Source organism: Lissotriton helveticus, chromosome 1_1 (genome assembly GCF_964261635.1).
Source record: "Lissotriton helveticus chromosome 1_1, aLisHel1.1, whole genome shotgun sequence".
Lineage (NCBI taxonomy): Eukaryota > Metazoa > Chordata > Amphibia > Caudata > Salamandridae > Lissotriton > Lissotriton helveticus.
In genome coordinates this window covers 1,670,939,029-1,670,957,582 of record NC_136057.1, presented here as the reverse complement: position 1 = coordinate 1,670,957,582, position 18,554 = coordinate 1,670,939,029, and the positions used below count along the sequence as shown (strand labels likewise).

At 45.0% G+C, this 18,554-nt stretch overlaps 1 long non-coding RNA gene across 1 annotated transcript in view; it reads left to right on the top strand.

The window, feature by feature from the left end:
* The first annotated feature begins 1,812 nt into the window (after window positions 1-1,812).
* The window catches only part of LOC144773904 (uncharacterized), a 38,155-nt gene continuing 21,413 nt past the window's right edge, over window positions 1,813-18,554 (top strand). Inside the window, exons 1-2 of the long non-coding RNA XR_013600073.1 lie at window positions 1,813-3,704; window positions 16,800-16,914. This is a non-coding gene — a long non-coding RNA (uncharacterized LOC144773904). The remainder of the gene's footprint in view (window positions 3,705-16,799; window positions 16,915-18,554) is intronic.

Here is an 18,554-nt window from a genome sequence, read left to right as displayed (position 1 = left end):
GTTTGCCGTCAATGGGCACATGACCCGCTGAGATGGCTGACTGGAAATTGTTAACAGTGAGGTAAGCAAGACCGGAAGCGGCTAAAGACGCCAGGAAGTTCACTACCAGGGAGACATCTGCTGAAGTGAGATCCACTTCCCGTTGAGAGCACCAATCACACCAACGTTTCCATGCTGTAGCTTTACGTTTGTGGGTGTTGGGCGACCAAGCTTCGTTGATAAATCTGGTAGCGTCTCTCGAAAGGCCTGGGACGTTCCAGCGATCCCCGAAATTCGCCAAGCGACCAGCATGAGTTGACCTGACGTTATCAACGGATGGGGAGATTGGAGAGGGTCTAACAACAGATTCCACCGCTGGGGAAGTAGGACTGGAACCGCACACAACATCTCCAGAAGCACCGGGAACCATGCTTGAGCCCTCCAAAGAGGAGTGATCAGAATCAGTTCCGCCTGATAACACTTGGTCTGGGCCAGGACACTCGGAATCATCACAAACGGAGGGAACGCACAACAAAGAGCCGGAGCCGGGGGCGTGTTATCGAACAGGGCTCGACCGTTCCACAACTCCATATGTTCTAGCCACCACAACATCTCCCACCTTGCCTCCTCCGAGAGAGGAATCTGATCGGAATACCTAAGGCCTTTCTGGAGATGGCGTATCTTGAGCCGTTGAAGTGCTCTGTAATGAAGGGGACCCAGGAAGATCGCTTGTATAGAAGAAGCTAACAACCCGACGACCCGGGCTACCGACCTCAAGGACACAGTCTGCTTGTTCAAAATCAACCTCAACTCCCTCTTGATTGATCTGATCTTCTGAGGGGGCAAGAGGAGTTGACAAGAGAGGGAATTTACCAGAAAGCCCAGAAACTCAACAGTTTGAGAGGGAATCAACACAGATTTCTGAGGGTTGACCAGAAATCCCAAATTCTGCAATAAGTCTACGGTCCAGGCAAGATGTTGTAATACCAGACGAGGACACTGACCCATGATGAGAATGTCGTCTAGATAAATGATGAGGCGAATGCCTCTGGTACGAAGAAACTCGACTACAGGCCTCAGAAGTTTCGTGAAGCAACAAGGTGCTGACAAGAGGCCAAAAGGAAGGACGTTGTACTCGTACCACGTCCCCTGCCATTGGAATTGAAGAAAACGACAATGAGGTCTGTAAATGGGCACTGACAGATAAGCATCTTTCAGATCCAGAAGGACCATCCAGTCCCCTTCCTGAAGAAGATCACGAAGAAGATGGATCCCCTCCATCTTGAAGTGACGATATACAACCCATCCATTGAACTCCCTGAGATTTAAAACAAGCCTGGATCCATCCCCCCTTCTTCTGGACCAGGAAGATGTTGCTGACAAAGCCCTGGGGATGATGAACCGTCCGCACTATGGCCCCTTTCTGCAGCAGAGACTCGATCTCGCTGGAACTGAAGACCTGATCCTAATGGGAAAAGACCATCGGACGCGGGGGAAGAGTCTGAGATGGGGAATGAAGAAATTCAATTCTGTAACCCTGAACCGATTCCAGGATCCACGCATCTCTTGCCATTTGTTGAGAAAAAACTGGAGTCGACCTCCCAATTGAACCTCTGAAAAAGGAATAAGGCTCACCTGAAGCAGCGGTATAGCGTTGACCTCCCTGGATACCACCATAGCGTCCCTTCTTGTTTTAGCTGCGGGAACCACGTGTGGGATAGAAGTTGGCGGAGGAATTGGAGTCTTGAAATTTTCCATGTTGGGAATTATATCCTCAATGGGTGCCTCATTGGTAACTGCGGCTGAACGACCGCCCCCTATGTCGTCCGGCCCTTCCAAAAACCGGACGAAAAGCCTGTTTTAAGGAACCTTGCACTTTGTCTAGGCCACTGAAAGTGGCGACAAATTTCATTAATTCTTTCAGAAATGGCTGGCCAAATAAAAGACCTTGCGCCAAAGGACCCGACTCAGAGGAAGATAAATCCGCTAATTTAGGGTCAAGCTTCAGTAGAATAGAGCGATGGCGCTCACTAGACATTGCACAGTTGGCATTGCCCAATAGACAAACAGCACGTTGAGCCCAGCCAATTAAATCATCAGGATTGATTATTTGCCCTGAAGCCTTTGATTTGAAACCCAAATCCAAAATGTTTGTTAGGGGGGGGGCGGTCAAATCTAGTAATTTGTCCTGGCAGGACCTCCATGCACGATCTATACCTTTCTTAGGATCCTTAGTATATTTTCTCAAATATGTAAGCATGGAAGGATCCACTTCCGGAGTATCTGCCACCTTGTCCGCCAAATCTGGATGCGGACATTCTGACCGCAAACGCGCCCTGACATCTTTGTCAAAGGGTTGTCTCAAATGGGACTATACGTAATCAGCAACCTCAGTAGAGGGAAGCCAAAAGGAAGAGTTAGGATTAATAATTGCAGTGGGATCAAATGTCAGCAAATTCGGATGAGAGGGAGCGTCAATGAACCGCTCTTTGCTTTGCTTCTTGGCTGGGGGAGGAGAAGCCTCTGAGTCAGACGTCAAAGCAGAGGAGGAGGTATCACCATCATCCCTGCGAGGCGAGTCAGAACAGTTGTCCTTGCTCGTAGATACATAAGAGTGTTCAGAAGACAAGGTCTGTGTGAGCTTGGCAAAATCTGATGAGTGTGGGTTCTTAGATGCCTTAACTCCAGAAGAAGCACAGGACTTAGTGCCAGGTACCCAGCCTTGCTGTACAGCATAATTGCATAAATGGCGTTTTAAGGGTTCAATAGCCCTGACTATAGCCTTTTTAACGGAGTGCTGAACTCCCACATCCAGAGCTTCAATAAGCTCATTCTCCAATACCCCAGAGGGTCCCTTCTCAAAATAGTCTGCATCATCATAAAAATATTCAGACATGATAGGCACTGGTAAGTGACAAAATTCTACCCACAGGAGGAAAAGGAGACAATAAGCACTGTCAGTGGCACAGAATAACCTAAATGTAATGACAGTGACAAATAAGGGGGAGTGGCAAAACCCCAGGCAAGCCAAGCAACACAGGAACGTAGAATCCTAAGAGCACAAAGATATTAAAGCGTGGAGGGAGGGCTTGCCCAGCAATACCACTCTAAGCAAAGCCTATGCAAAAGTATCCAGCTCAAAGCCCTACAGCATGACCTGGGCGTCGCCGGGAGGCTGAAAAGGTTGTGGGTTTAAAGCAATACAAGCGCTGCTCCTGCGCTCCAGAAATACCGGTAAACGATGTTTTGAAATTGCCGTTATACAGAAAATGGCCACCGCGCATGCGCGGAACGGCCGAAACCTATGCCAGATCGAAGTCGGCGCAGTCAGAGTGCGCGCGACCTCGCTCTCCATCTCCCGCTCCACAAATGAGCCTGCGGGCATAAAGCGCCCGGGAACCGGGAGGCTGACCGCGCTCCCAACGGCTTGTACAGCCCGTAATCACCACTCGAAGAACAAAGAAACAGACCGCGATACAGTGGTGAAGCATGTGCAGCGAAAGCGCTCGGGACCGGAGATGAAAGAGCACAGACGGCGGGGCCCGCACATAGACTAGGGCCGCCGTGTGAGAAACGTTCTGGAAGGCAGTGAAAACTGGAGCAAACACCAGAGGCTGAGCACGAATAACCTCAGCAGGAGCAATATGAGTAAAGAGAGCGCCAGGAGCGTGCAAACACCAGTAACAACTGCAGCGCACACAGCGTGAGCAAACAACAACACACAGGTAACAGTGAATAAATTATTAGCGCACAAATAGAGTAATCAAGTTACAACATGAAAGCACTAGTAAAAATGATGAAATGCACTTAACTGGCTGCGGAGCAGCAAAGAAAGAGGATGTTCTATTCTCTTACACTCCTTATATAGGGGTCTACTCTATGGTTACCATGTGATACCCTCTAAGGTTTATGGGTATTGTAGTATGTATTTTGTTTTCACTTTTCTGATTGGCTGCTGAGAGTTTTCAGTAAAGAAAATTGAGAAGCATAATCGGAGCCTCCGATCCTGACATAGAATTTTCAATGAGGGTTGCGTTGTGCTCCAGTTCGGCGGCAAGTATGTGTGCCGGAACACATTGGAAAGTGACAGAGTCAAAGTAGTAAGAATTTCATACATGGCTTCATTTCCCATTGGGCGGTTAACTTAAAGCATGGCGTTATAGGAAGGACCACTCGCATGCTGGGATAGGGTCAGAACGCCCTCTGTAACTCTCATGTCAATTTCTATTCCAGCCACTGTGAATTCAACAGACTTGTATCCTTCAAGTGAATGGTTTTGGGTAAAAGAAGAAAGAGAAAACATCATGGACATAGTGCGGCAGTTTTTGCTTATGCTTATGTGGTATATGGAAATATTGGCTATTGTGTTCATAGTATGGTCTTCCTTAATGAGGTTCTCTTTAGTGGGTGGTCGATTGTTCTCAGTGTTATGGCCGTGGTGTGGTATTGGATACGTTTTTGGCTGGGGCGTGGCATTGGATACGTTTTTGTGTATTATTGTTAAAATTAGAAAGTATATGTATTCGAGAGGACTTATTATGCATAGATTAGTTGAGCATGTCTGTCGTATGAGATCTAGAGGTGATCTTGAGCGTTACTTGGTACTAGTGAGATATATATATATATATATATATATATATACACACACACACACACACACACATTTATATAAATATATACTCTGCCTGGGTGTTAATGTTTACTAAGGGTGTGTAGGGTACCGTATTCAGTATTTCTGCCACAGTGTTGTTTCTGGGGTGAGACATGCACACATTTGGGCCACGTTTGTGAGGGATCTGAAATGAGAGTCCTATGGTCCTTAGGTGCACCATGTTCTAGCCACATGACTGGTGGTTGAAGTTTTTATTCCACCCTTCCTACGGGGTAATGGTGAAGGGCAGTGTTTAGCCAAATGACTGGTGATTGAAAAAGTTTTTTCCACCCTTCCTATGGGGTAAGGGTGAAGGGCAGGGTTTTAGTAAAATTACTTGTAGTTGAAATATCTCTTCCACCCTACCTACGGGGTATGGGTGATGGGCAGGGTTTAAGCCAAATGTCTTGTGGTTGATTTTTATTATTCCACCCTACCTACAAGATAAGGGTGAGCGGCATAGCTTAAACCCTTTTACGGGTGATTGGAGTGGTATTCCACCCTTACAGTGGGTAAGGGTGAAGGGCAGTGTGCATGCCAAGGTGTTTTTTCATTCCTATGATATCTTAATTCGCTATGGACGGTTCCCTACTGCGCCTCCAGTGGTTGATTCCCTGCGTGCTGTCTTATATGTCAGCCTGGCCAGCTGGCTTGTTGTGGCATTAGGGGTTTGGTAGAGGATTTGTGGTGTGGTAGAGTGTATGTTGTTTTATGGTTAGGAGAGAAAATGAGTGTATTCCTATTATATGCCTATCTTCAGTTTCTTTCTTTGCTGTGGTAACATGCATGGTCCTTTGCACTTAATATGTAATGGCATGTAGCTTATTCAGTTATGCAACATGTGTGCAGTGTTTTCCACATGTTATTTCCATGCACTTTGATACCTATATTTTGTTTTTTTTGCTGTGGTACCATGCATGGTCCTTTGCAAATAATATGTAATGACATGTTGCTTATTCAGTTATCCATCATGTGTACATTGTTTTCCATATGTATTTTCATTCACTTTTAATTGCATCTCTGTTGCTTTAGTGCAATCTTGCATGCAAGAGACTCTATTGTTATTTTGTCTTTTGTATGCACTTTCCTTCCTCTCGTTTTTGCAATCTGATAGCCTCACATGGAGTAGTTGCTATTGATATGTTTGCTTGTGTAAGAAAGGGAGATGTGTAATACCGGCTGTTCAGCCAGTGTGGCTGGTGTGTGGAATGTTGAATGAGTGAGAGGCAGTTGTAGAATGGGCTGAGCAGCAGGAAGGCTGCTCCTGGTGGGGCTCTTCATGGTAACATCTTAATAAACCTACTACTGTATTTAAACGTGGAAGTATGTCCCCTTCTTCATTTAATTACAACAGTTATATTGATACATAAATGACCCTACCTGGAACAGATGTGGTTCGACGTTCATCCCCGGTCTATCTGGCTCAACCTCCCTCTAGGGAACCCTCATAACACTGACATTCCATGACTTCATTGGGTAACCTGACAAGCTGATTACCACAACATGTGTCCTCCCCAGTTGCTTATTTATGCATTTGGCTGCTAAACTGGTACCAATGAGGTGAAATCTTTGCCCAGACAGTTTACCAGGTGTAAAAATAGGATGTATGACGGTACGACGCGGGCTATTACCACGCGTACCATTACAATGCGGGTTTTACAACGCAAGTCGTTACCACGACTTGCGCTGTAGGGTGCAGGCTTAGGAATAGTTTAATTTACTATTCCAACACCAGTCCCCGTGGATAGTAGGGAAAGTGTTGGAATAGTAAATTAACAATTCCTTGTCCTTGAGCGCCCTCCAGCGCAAGTCGTGGTTACGACTTGCGTTGTAAGAGACGCGTCGTAATGGTAGCGCGGGGTAACATCCGTGTCATGAAGGATGTTCCCCGTAAAAATAACATAATGAAGTAATACTAGAAAAACATGAGTCATAGCATGCAGCATAATTTGCCTTTTCTTGCCTAATAATTTAAACAACCCTGCCTCATAATTTGGTGCTACCCGGCCACATAATTCCAGTGGAAATGGGTGGTAGCCAATTTTACCATGTTGAAAGGAAAGACCACAAGCGCTTTAGCACCAGTTAGCAGTGGCAAAGTGTGCAGAGAGTCCTAAAGCCAGCACAAAAGAAGTCTGCAAAAACAGGAGGATGGAAGGCAAAAAGATGGGGGGAAACCATGCCAAAGATGTCATGTCCAACAAAGACACTTCACACCCGATTCTAAGTCTGAAAATTAGTTTGGCAGATACAACATTGTCAGTCCGTAGGTTGTCTCCACGCTCTCCTTAGTTTCCCTTTCCACCTGTTCAAACAGTTAACAGATTTTTTCTAGGTGATTCCCTATTCAGACTTATTTCTGCATTTTTATTTTCTATTTGTTGCTACAAGATTTGGTCAGGCCCAGATTGGGTACTCGACCACTACCTCTCTCCTGCTACCCAACATGAGTAATACAGAAACTCTAGGTCGCGTTTGACTCCTCCGTGTCGCTCCGCCCACAAGGTAATGCCGCGCGGAGGTATATTTAGCTCGCAGGGCTGGGGAATCAAGTTACGCTCTGGGGATCTGGTGCTTAGTTTTAATTCTTTGCACTAATTCTTGATTCCATGTTGTGTATTATCTATACAATAGCACATTTAGGGCTCCATTGTGACAACCCCGGAAGTGTAGCTGGTAAGTCTCCCCACACCACCGGCTTCTTGAGATAGAAGGTGAACTCTGTGGGTGTGGGATCACCAGGCCATTACAAGTTCGACTCAAGAGGGCTTCTAAAAATGTGGAATTTATTTATTTATTTATTTAGCGATTTATAGAGCGCCTGGTGACCCGGAGGCATCCCGAATCATAATTTCCGGTCTTATTCCTCATTATCCACCGTATTTCACCAGGAGAATCCAAGCCCAGTGTACTAGAGAGCAAGAAATAGACACTGACAGAGACAAAATGGAGAGATGTAAGAGGGCGAGACCGGTGTTGTGTCCTCATTGCCATGTTCATTAGAACGTCATGGTGGAATCCCTGTAGTGTAGGGGTTCCATGCGGAGGGTTCGGGGTCTGTCAGCGGTACAACCGGCTGGCTCAGGAGGACCGATCAAACTTTGACCATCAAAGCCTCAGGGTTGGGGTTACTAATAAATGACGAAACATGGGCGACTACGTAAAGTGGAAAAAAGTCGACTTAGCACACGAGGAAGGAATAAGACGACTCTGGCACTTCACCCACAAGCTCAAAACCGCTGTCGCTAAAAAGCAGGAATGTCATATGTCTCAGAATAAAGCGCCACACATTTAAGAGTTGCAAAGACTTGCAGATCTGCAGACACAGCATCTTCAACAGCAGTAAAATCATTTCAGCAGAAAAATAGGAACATTATGCACAATTCAATACACTCGGAGAGTACCAAAGAGAACAGCTGATGCAACAGAAGAAACCTAGCACTGACTGGCATCAAGGTCAATGTTATCAGCAGCAAAAAAGACAAAGGAACGCAAGATCAGGCATCTACCTACCCCTAAGACTTTCTCAAGTAAAGTGTGATCGGTCACAAGTCAAAATGAAGTTATAATGACTAGTCACAACATACAACCCACCAAGGAGAAGAATCGAAGAAGTCTCTCTAAGAGAGCAGTCAGGACATGAAATAAGAATTCTCAGGAGAAAGCCTGAGGACAGGAGGTGGAGCTGTTTACCTGTGGATTAGAGCGAATAAACGCACTCATTAGCAATCAAGGTCTAATGAATGTGTATTAGTTGGAACATCAAAGACCCAGTCAGCTGTGCTGTGGTCAGGTGGTATCACCTTTGGAAGCAGCCGCAGACCGGACTTCTTGTTAGAGAACAAGCATTTGCAATGCAGGTCTCGCATTTACGCGAGTTTGAGCTACTGGCACTGTAAATGACAATGCCTTTTATTTATGTTTTGTGTTTTGAAACATAAATAAAACGTATTGTCATTTACAATGCCAATAGCTTAAACTCGCGTAAATGCGAGACCTATTGCATTGCAAATGCTTGTTAAAGTCTGACATGGTTTCGGTCCTCCTGGACCTGCCTAGGACAATCCTTATTAAAATGATCAAGAGTTAACAGAGGGCAGGTGAGAGAATTATATCTCCGACCTTTGAGGCAAAGAACACCAGTGAGAGAACACGAGACAGGGAGAGAAAGATGCAGAAATAGGCATGGGGTTGATGATGGGAGAGATAAAGAGGGTGGGAGAGCAAGACGCAACAACAAGCATTGGAAATGCAATAGGTCTCGCAGTAGGAAAGTTTGAGCTATAGGTGTTATTTATTTTTTTGTTTTTTATTTATGTGTTGTTTTTTCTAAATAGCTAAATTAATAGCTTTCTTATTTACAAAGCCAATAGTTATAATTTTTGTAAATGTGACACCTCTAGCATTTGTAAAGCAACATTTTTTGTATTAACGGGACTTATATGTGACTTATATGTATTGATATAAAAAAAATCAATGGCTTTAAAAAACAATTAATAATTAATACGTAAATAAAATGGATTTTATTTTATATTGCCAATAGCTTAAAGTTTATTAAATATATTTAGTGAAGATGCTGTTGTTGCGCTGAGTGAGGGTGAGTGAGGGTGAGGTGAGTGAGGGTGAGGGTGAGTGAGGGGTTGAGGGTGAGTGAGGGTGAGGGGTTGAGGGTGAGTGAGGGTGAGTGAGGGTGAGTGAGTGTGAGTGAGGGTGAGTGAGGGTGAGTGAGGGTGAGTGGGTGAGGGGGTGAGGGGTTGAGGGTGAGTGAGGGTGAGGTGTTGAGGGTGAGTGAGGGTGAGGGTGAGTGAGGGTGAGGTGTTGAGGGTGAGTGAGGGTGAGGGTGAGGCGTTGAGGGTGAGTGAGGGTGAGTGAGAGTGAGGGTGAGTGAGGGTGAGGGGTTGAGGGTGAGTGAGGGTGAGGGGTTGAGGGTGAGTGAGGGTGAGGGGTTGAGGGTGAGTGAGGGTGAGGGGTTGAGGGTGAGTGTGGGTGAGTGAGGGTGAGTGAGGGTGAGGGGTTGAGGGGGAGTGTTCGAGGGTGAGGTGTTGAGGGTGAGGGGTTGAGGGTGAGTGAGGGTGAGGGGTTGAGGGTGAGGGTGAGTGAGGGTGAGGTGTTGAGGGTGAGTGAGGGTGAGTGAGGGTGAGGGGTTGAGGGTGAGTGAGGGTGAGTGTGAGGGTGAGGGTGAGTGAGGGTGGGTGAGGGTGGGTGAGTGAGGGTGAGTGAGGGTGAGGGTGAGTGAGGGTGAGTGAGGGTGAGGGTGAGTGAGGGTGAGGGTGAGTGAGGGTGAGTGAGGGTGAGGGTGGGTGAGGGTGAGTGAGGGTGAGGGTGAGTGAGGGTGAGTGTGGGTGAGTGAGGGTGAGTGTGGGTGAGTGTGGGTGAGTGAGGGTGAATGAGGGTGAGGGTGAGTGAGGGTGATGGATTGAGGGTGAGGGGTTGAGGGTGAGTGAGGGTGAGGGGTTGAGGGTGAGGGTGAGTGAGGGTGATGGATTGAGGGTGAGGGGTTGAGGGTGAGTGAGGGTGAGGGGTTGAGGGTGAGTGAGGGTGAGGGTGAGTGAGGGTGAGGGATTGAGGGTGAGGGGTTGAGGGTGAGTGGGGGTGAGTGAGGGTGAGGGTGAGGGGTTGAGGGTGAGGCGTTGAGGGTGAGTGAGGATGAGGGGTTGAGGGTGGGTGAGGGTGAGTGAGGGTGAGTGAGGGTGAGGGTGAGTGAGGGTGAGTGAGGGTGAGTGAAGGTGAATGAAGGTGGGTGAGGGTGAGGGGTTGAGGGTGATTGAGGGTGAGGCGTTGAGGGTGAGTGAGGGTGAGGCGTTGAGGGTGAGTGAGGGTGAGGGTGAGTGAGGGTGAGGGGTTGAGGGTGAGTGAGGGTGAGGGGTTGAGGGTGGGTGAGGGTGAGTGAGGGTGAGGGGTTGAGGGTGAGTGAGGATGAGTGAGAGTGAGGGTGAGTGAGGTGTTGAGGGTGAGGTGTTGAGGGTGAGTGAGGGTGAGGGGTTGAGTGAGGGTGAGGGGTTGAGGGTGAGTGAGGGTGAGGGGTTGAGGGTGAGTGAGGGTGAGGGGTTGAGGGTGAGTGGGGATGAGGGGTTGAGGGTGGGTGAGGGAAAAATGTGCAATAGCCAGGAAAATCAGCATAGTTACTTTAAAAATGTCATTGAAGTGTTGCACAATATACGTGTTCTAAATTGCGGACTAGTGCTTTATGTTTTGATAGGACGAGAATAATCTTAGGCAAATAATTAGCATCTCAAACTCAAATGGTAAACTATTTTAAACGCGAAAGGGTCTTATCGAGGTCTATATGTAGTCATCAGTTTTCCACAACGGGCTAAAAATAATACCCGCAGATGCAACCATTACACACAAAAGAGCATATGCCTGGCTGTTGCAGTAAAGAAAAGTTATTTTTTTCGATCTTCATGTTGTAGAAGTATAAAAAGCACAAAAACAGTATACAATGGCGGCCTGCAGCCACTACAAAAAGAAGGTGTCATCACTGAATTTACCCACCCCCATTTAGAAACTGCTTGTAACGTCTAATACAACCACCATCTGGCCAGCGACTAAAGTGTCAGCGGCTACAGTACTAAAATAGATTTAAGCCACTAATTCTAGTAGCCCTAATGCCGACATTTCACTTGTGCAAAACTATCATGTATCTTTAAGGGATTTTGATACTTTTAATGCATGTATCTTATAACATTTTATTCGGGACTGTGCATAACGCGAGCAGCTTTTAACACAATTAAGGATCTACATAAAGGGCAAGGAGAGGTTTAGAAAATCGAACACTCGGTGATACTATGTCCTGATGGTGCTTAAGCCAGAAGTAGTATCCTAAACGTGAACCGTATGAGCGAGGTCATGTTCTCAGCAACAATGTTAAACAAAGGCATGCAACAGCTTGTGTTTAGAAGTTGAACATATCGAGGGGAAAAACACCAGAACCCACACATGTGAGTCCAGGTAGGCTTTACCGGAATAGTAGAGCAGACTGTCCTTAAGAGTAGATTTTGAATGACGGAGTGGTAGGCTAAGACAGCAGGGAGGCAGGAGTGAGATGGATGCATAGAAGAGTTGAAGAGAAATTCGAAGGAGTGGAATGAGTGGTACGAGTGGTAATGGGGAGGACAAGCACACGGAGGAGAAGCTCGCAAAGAGCGGATTATTAACTAGATACGAGGGGCTGAGGACGAACGCTTCTGAGTACCACCAAAGGGTCATTAATAAAAGGATTGCACCGGACCGGATACAAGCCAGCACAACCTGGCGGGTGTCAGTATGGCAGCACGTCTGTTCTTGGGCTGACGGGGAAAGGCGCAAACTGCAAGCAACGCAGTCTTTAAACCAGACATGGGTGTGCGATAAGGGTAAGATTATTTAAACCTACCACACAAGCCAATCACCACAAGAGCTAAGCCTGTGATATTGCATTCTGGCAATTCTTCAGGCCACTGAGGGTGCATGGGGAGGGGGGAGGAGGGAGGAGAAATGCGTCTCGGCCGGAGCAGGGGGCGGAGCAGGGAGAGCGGGCTTTGAAATGCACTTCACACGGCCGGCCGGTCGTGAAACTGAAAGCATGGCCGGCCGGCCGTGAAAGCCTTTGATGCCGCAGGGGGTGGAGCGGCACCAGCTGGGAGAGTAGGCAAGGCAGGCGGCTGGGGGCATGTGCACACACCCCATGTCAGAAATGCATCCCAACAACCCAATGTCCACGTGCAGGCAAGAAGGGTTCGATCATTCCAGTCCCACACAGCAGACATACTTGTGGATGTGGTTTTGCTTTACTCTTCTGCAACTTTAACTGGAAACTGGGGAGAAGATACAAGTTATTTGGTTCCGGAGTGGATTACAAAAACAAACCCAGTTACCGTACCTGTGTCTGGGTGAGGGGTTACAGTAAAGCTGTCCTTGCTGCAAGTGTTAAGGGGGTTACAGTAAAGTAACCTGTGCTTAAACCCTGAGCACATCTTCCCTGTAAAGCTGGCACAGTCTGCTGTCGGCGAAACTCCTGCTGTCAGTCCTATGGGGGCTGAGGGGAGGGAAATAAGCAAGAAACAGAGAATCTGCCAGAAGTTTTGAAGTCTGCGAGAGGCAGAGAGATACGAAAGGCCAAGACTACGGGGGAGAGTAAAGGGATCAGGCACCCCCAAGATAGCACAGAGAGCAGACAGTCAGTCGGGAGAAATGCACAAGGCGGTCAGGGGAGGGGGCGGAGCGGGGAGAGCGGCATGTGGGTGTTAAGAAGCCGGGCCTTTGAAGTGAAGCTAAGCTTCACTTCAAAAGGTGTCGGAGGAATGCGGCTGACGGCGATTGCGGCTGTGCACGCGCTTTTAAGCTCAATGCACATGCGCATTGAGCTTAAAAGTCACGGGCACTGCAAGGAATCGCCACGATTCCTTGCTTCTTAGTTAAAAGTTGTTTAAGCCGCAATAGGCTCGCAAGCTCGATGCGCATGCGCATCGACAGGCGAGACCTAAAAAGGAGACTAGAGAGAGAAAAGAACAGGGGTGAACAATGAGGAAAAGGGGAGCTTGAGCAGGGGGAAAGAAAGGAAGACATTGGCGGGGCAGGAAAGCCAGCAGAGAGAAGACTAGAAGAGAAGAGATAAAGACGCGTGGGTGTAACAATACAAAAGAAAGAGCAAGAGATAGTACATAGGGATGCTGGGCAACACTGAAGGGTGCAAGAGAGAACAGTGCAAAAGAGATCATGTAGGCCTGATATTGGAGAAGAGCATATGAAAGCCTGCACATCCATGACCACAAGAGAAAGGATGAACAAGTGACAGTAGACGGGAAGGAGGAAATGTGACCGGCAGCAAAAGACAGGGAAGAGAAAAAGAGGGAGAATTAAGTAGTAAGAGAAGAAAAAAGAGCAAAAACAAAAAATAGAAAGCGTATGTGGATATTTTGAGCCTTACAGTGTAAATGAGTTTCGTCTGAAAGTGCAAATAAGCAATGGCCGATTTTCTATACATGCATGCACAGGGCTGCACTCAACATGTAATAGATACAGAAGAGTTAACCAACAGAAAAGTGCATGGAAATGTGTGAAAAAAGTAGTGTTTCTTGGCCTGCCCGTGTTGTCAGCATGACTGTAGAAGCAGTTGTGTCCTTCCGTCACTTGCAACCCACCAGACTTGGCCTGGGGGCATGCCAATAATGGGATAGGCAGGTGCAATTCACAATAAAATAATCAGGACAGGTCCTCCACCGCTTATGTATGCGTGGAAAGAGTTGGCGACCCTGCTTTTATATATTGTTTCTTTCGGCAGCTTAGCTTCCAAGCAGTCTGCGTTTGTGAAGATAGGAGAAATCCGACAGCTTAGTTGACAGCCTCTTATAGAGAAGACTGCTCTCTAAGTGCTCTCTTGTGAAAGACAGGGCCTCACATGCACACACACCTCACATGCACACACACAGCACTGAGAGCGACCAGAAGGCAGCGATAAGTGTCTAGACTTTTCAACAGTAGTAGTAAGAATAAGACTATTAGGGGGAAAGAAAAACAAGGACATCAACAGTTGACACTGTTATGTAGAGCTTTCTGCCACTGCTGTGTTTTTTAGTACCTAAATAAACAGTACTTATATTACCGACCTCGGAAGGATGAAAGGCTGAGTAAAGTGCTGAATTTCAACGCACGAGTTAAAGGCTTCACATGGATATATCTCTTGGTGACCAGACAGTCCGCCCTCTTACTAAAAGGGTCTCTAGTAGGGGTGTGGTCTACGCGCCAAGGGAAGATGGCGGACCTGGGGTGAGCTCCGCCGCTACGCGGAAGTCATTCACCGTTTTTGTGCCTCTATCCCTGTTTTCGTGAGCGCTGAGCGACAGTCTTTTGCCCTTAAAGTTGCGGTGAGACTCATGACTGCTTTCTGGATGCCTGCACATCGTCGTTGAGCCACTTTCTTTTCACAGCAATTTCTCCTGGTCTGAGACGCGAGCGGCCGCCATTTTAGGTCGCTGCGCTCGCGTCCAAATTCCTGCTCGATATATGCCGTTTTTGAAGAGGAACTTATTCTTATGCCTGCACATTATTGTTTTTTTGTGCAAGAATGATGCTTCTTTATGCCTTTAACGTCTAATATGACCGGCTCCTGACCTTTTATGGCGGATTTTTGACTTTTGCTACCTCAATATTTCTTGCCTTTCAATCTTTCCGCCTGTTTACTCTTTTGTTTGAGGAGATGATGCTTTGCTCTCTTCTGGTGGTCCTGCTTTTTCGCTGAGATGCCTTACCGTCTTTGAGCTGCTCCTAAACTACGGCACTTCTATCCTGTCAGAGACGTGAACGGCCGCCATTTTGGGCCGCTGAGTTCACGTCGGAAGCCCTGACCTATTTTATGTCGCTTTTTGAAGAGAATCTTGCTATTCTGCCTGTTCATCAACACTTCCTTGCCAGAATGTTACTTCTCTGTGTCCTGGATGTTTAAAATGGCCGGCTTTTGGCATTATATGGTGCTCCCTATGCATTTTTTTTTTACAATCTTCACTGCTCCTTGTTCCTACATATTTCCACCTGCATTGATTTGAGGAAGTGATGCTGTATTTTTTTTCCTTCTGGTGGTGCTGTTCATCTTTTGAGATGCCTTCATCTTCAATGAGCTCTTTCTACTCCGCGGCACGTTTATCCTGCCAGAGAAGTGAGCGGCCGCCTTTTTTGGTCGCTGCGCTCGCGCCTTGGTAGGTTACCACTGTTTAGCCGTTACTCTCCAATAATATGAGGTCTTGGAGCAATTTTCTTGTTCAATTATTGCCAATACTCAGTTTTTGAGGAACTTTATATATGTTCTGTGATTATTACTACATTTTGGAGGATTTTTTCAATCTGATCACATCTTCAGCAAATTGATCGATATAAGTATCCTAGTTTGGTTGTATTACGGATCTTCTCTTTTGCTACGACTGGTGATGTCTGGTGCAACTTACAATGGCTAATGACATTCATACTGCTAGATCGTCCATATCTGGGACAAAACCGAAAAGACATAGGAATGATCCGCCTTCTCCCATTCAGTCCACTCAGAATCCTGTTTTAGACTCTATACTAGATGAAGTTCGCAGTCTCCAACCTTTCATGTCCACGACCAACGAAAAATTAAAACAGATTGAGGAGAGATGGATTGTTATGGAAGGTAAAGTCTTGGATCTGGAACAACGTGTTAGTGACTTACAGGATGTTTCTTCAAAGGTCCCTCTACTAGAACAAGAAATTCATAAACTAAAAATCCACACTGAGGACCTTGAAAATCGAAATCACAGAAATAATTTACGCCTTTATGGTCTTCCGGAAAATGTTGAAGGTCCAGATATGGTATAATTTCTACAAAAATTAATTCCAGATCTTCTAGAGCTTCAGTCATCAGCAAGTCCCCTCAACATACAAAGGGCTCACCGCCTGGGTCGTTTAAACCATAATGCTTCCAAACCACGTGGTATCATTATGCTTTTTCTTGAATTCACCGAGTTGATGCATGTACTGAAGACTGTGAGACTTAAACATCGCCTCATTTGGTCTGGCCATAATATTTTCATTTCTCAAGATATCTCCAATGCAACAAACGCACGTCGTAAAGAATTTTTAGCTCTATGCCCTCAAATGAGACACCTCAACATCCAATATGGCATCCTTCACCCTTGTCTATGCAAGATTACGCATAATGGTCGGTCACGCTCCTTTGATGATCCGGAAAAACTATGATTGTATTTACAGAATGCTTCTTCTAATGGAATGGATACTAATAATTGACTTTTCTATTTTCTAGGAATATTCCTTTGAATCCAATTTGTATGTTTTACTCCATGTTCTCATACTATTTGTTTTTTCTCTTATTTAATGAGGTACTCTTTCTTTTTCTCCTCCTATTTACCTGTTATTGAGGTCCGTGTCCTCTGACGTCACTATGCTCCTGTTATTTCATCTTTTTCTTTCTTTATCAGATCTGGCCGCTATGCCTTGATCTGTTCTCTTGCTTCTTTTTTCTTCTTTCTTTCTCTTCCTTTCCTCTCTTTCTTTTCTCCCTTTTCTATTATATCTTACCTTTTGGTCTAGCCTCTACCTGTATTTGTTCAATATTGGTATTTGTCATTGCTTTATTTTTAATATATGTTTGTATTGTGGATTTCTCTGTAACATTTTACATATGTAATCCTCTTATGTGGTGTGTTTTTTCTTGTAGTTCCATCCCTGCAGTGTATCACCTTCACCGTGTTATACCCTCCTAGCCTTCCATTATGTGTAAGTTTGTCACATGGAACGTCCGTGGTCTTGGGAATCCAGTTAAAAGGCAAAAGGTACTGTCCCATTTATCCAAACTCAATTCTCAGATTTATTTTCTTCAGGAAACTCATTGTAATGAAGCAGCGTCTCTTCTGTTAAAAAGACAATGGGTGGGTCAAGTTGTTTTTCTCCTTCATCCAACAAAAAGGGGGGCGTTGCTATATTGTTTCATAAAGCATTGTCAGTACAAATTATATCTACACAAAATGAAGTTGATGGACATTGGGTAATGGCAAAGATTGTGGTACAGAACAAAACCTTAGTATTGCTAAATATTTATGGCCCTGTTAAACCAGATCCTAAATTATGGAATGACATTAAAATTCTACTCTCTTCAGTGGACTGTCCTAATATTATTGTTGCTGGTGATTTTATCCAATGTTTGGACCCCTTTTCTGATAGATTGTCCAAATGTAAATTTCATCCTGATAAATCTCATAAAGCTTTTCAATCGCCCATTGCCTCTCGTCCATTGTATGATGTTTGGAAGACTTGTAATCCTGATGTGCTTGAATATACTTTTTCTTCCAATGTGCATCACACGCATTCTAAAATCGACTATATTTTGGTCAGTAAATCCTTGCTACCTTCTATTCAAACATCTGAAATTGGATCAATTTTTATATCTGATCATGCCCCTGTTCAAGCTATACTAGACCTTTCATTTACTTCCTCCCATTTTAGTCGTTGGAAACGTAATCATTTTTTATTATCAGACACTATTTTTATTAAAGAAGCTACCACTTTTATTAATGATTTTTTTTAGTATCAATAACCCATTAGACACTTCTGTTCCTAACAACTGGGTTGCCTTTAAGGCCGCTTTTCGTGCCTTCACAATTTCTTATGTATCGAAAAAAAAGAAAATTACAAGGAAAAAATATGAGGATCAATTACTAAAACTTAAAGGCTTAGAACACACGTATTTTACTTCTCGATCACCTTCTGCCCTTCATGACTTGATTAAAGCAAAAACTGAGCTTAACAAATTAGCAACTATTGAAGCATGCAATATTTTGCTTAAAATTAAATCTAAATATCATGGAGGTCAGAATAAAGCGGGTAAGATGTTAGCTAATTATTTGAAAGTTTAATTTAATTTAATTTAATTTAATTTAATCTGAACATAAAAATATTGGCCCTATCCTTAATGAATCCACTAATAAACTAGTCTCATCAGATGAGGATATTGCCGAGGTCTTCCATGAATACTATAAATCTCTTAATTCCGATGACATATTTCCAACTAATCAATATTTAAATACCTTTTTTTCAGGTCTCCCTCCCCCACCGTCTCTATCTGATGAATTTCATGCATCAGAGAAAGACATCACTCTTCAAGAGATAACTAATGCTCTTAAATCTTTAAAAAAGTCAAAAGCTCCAGGACCCGATGGTCTATCTGTAGAATTTTATAACACCTTTAATTCGATTTTTGTCACAAAACCTTTGGCACTTTTTAATTCTTTCATTGCAGACGCCAAAGCATCAGGTTCTTTCATGGACGCTTAATTGTTATAATACCTAAACCTGATAAAGACCATTCTTACTGTAAAAACTATCGTCCCATATCGTTAATAAATTATGATTGCAAAAGTTTTGCCAAAATCCTTTCATCCCGACTTGAAACTATCATTCCTCTATTGGTTAAAAC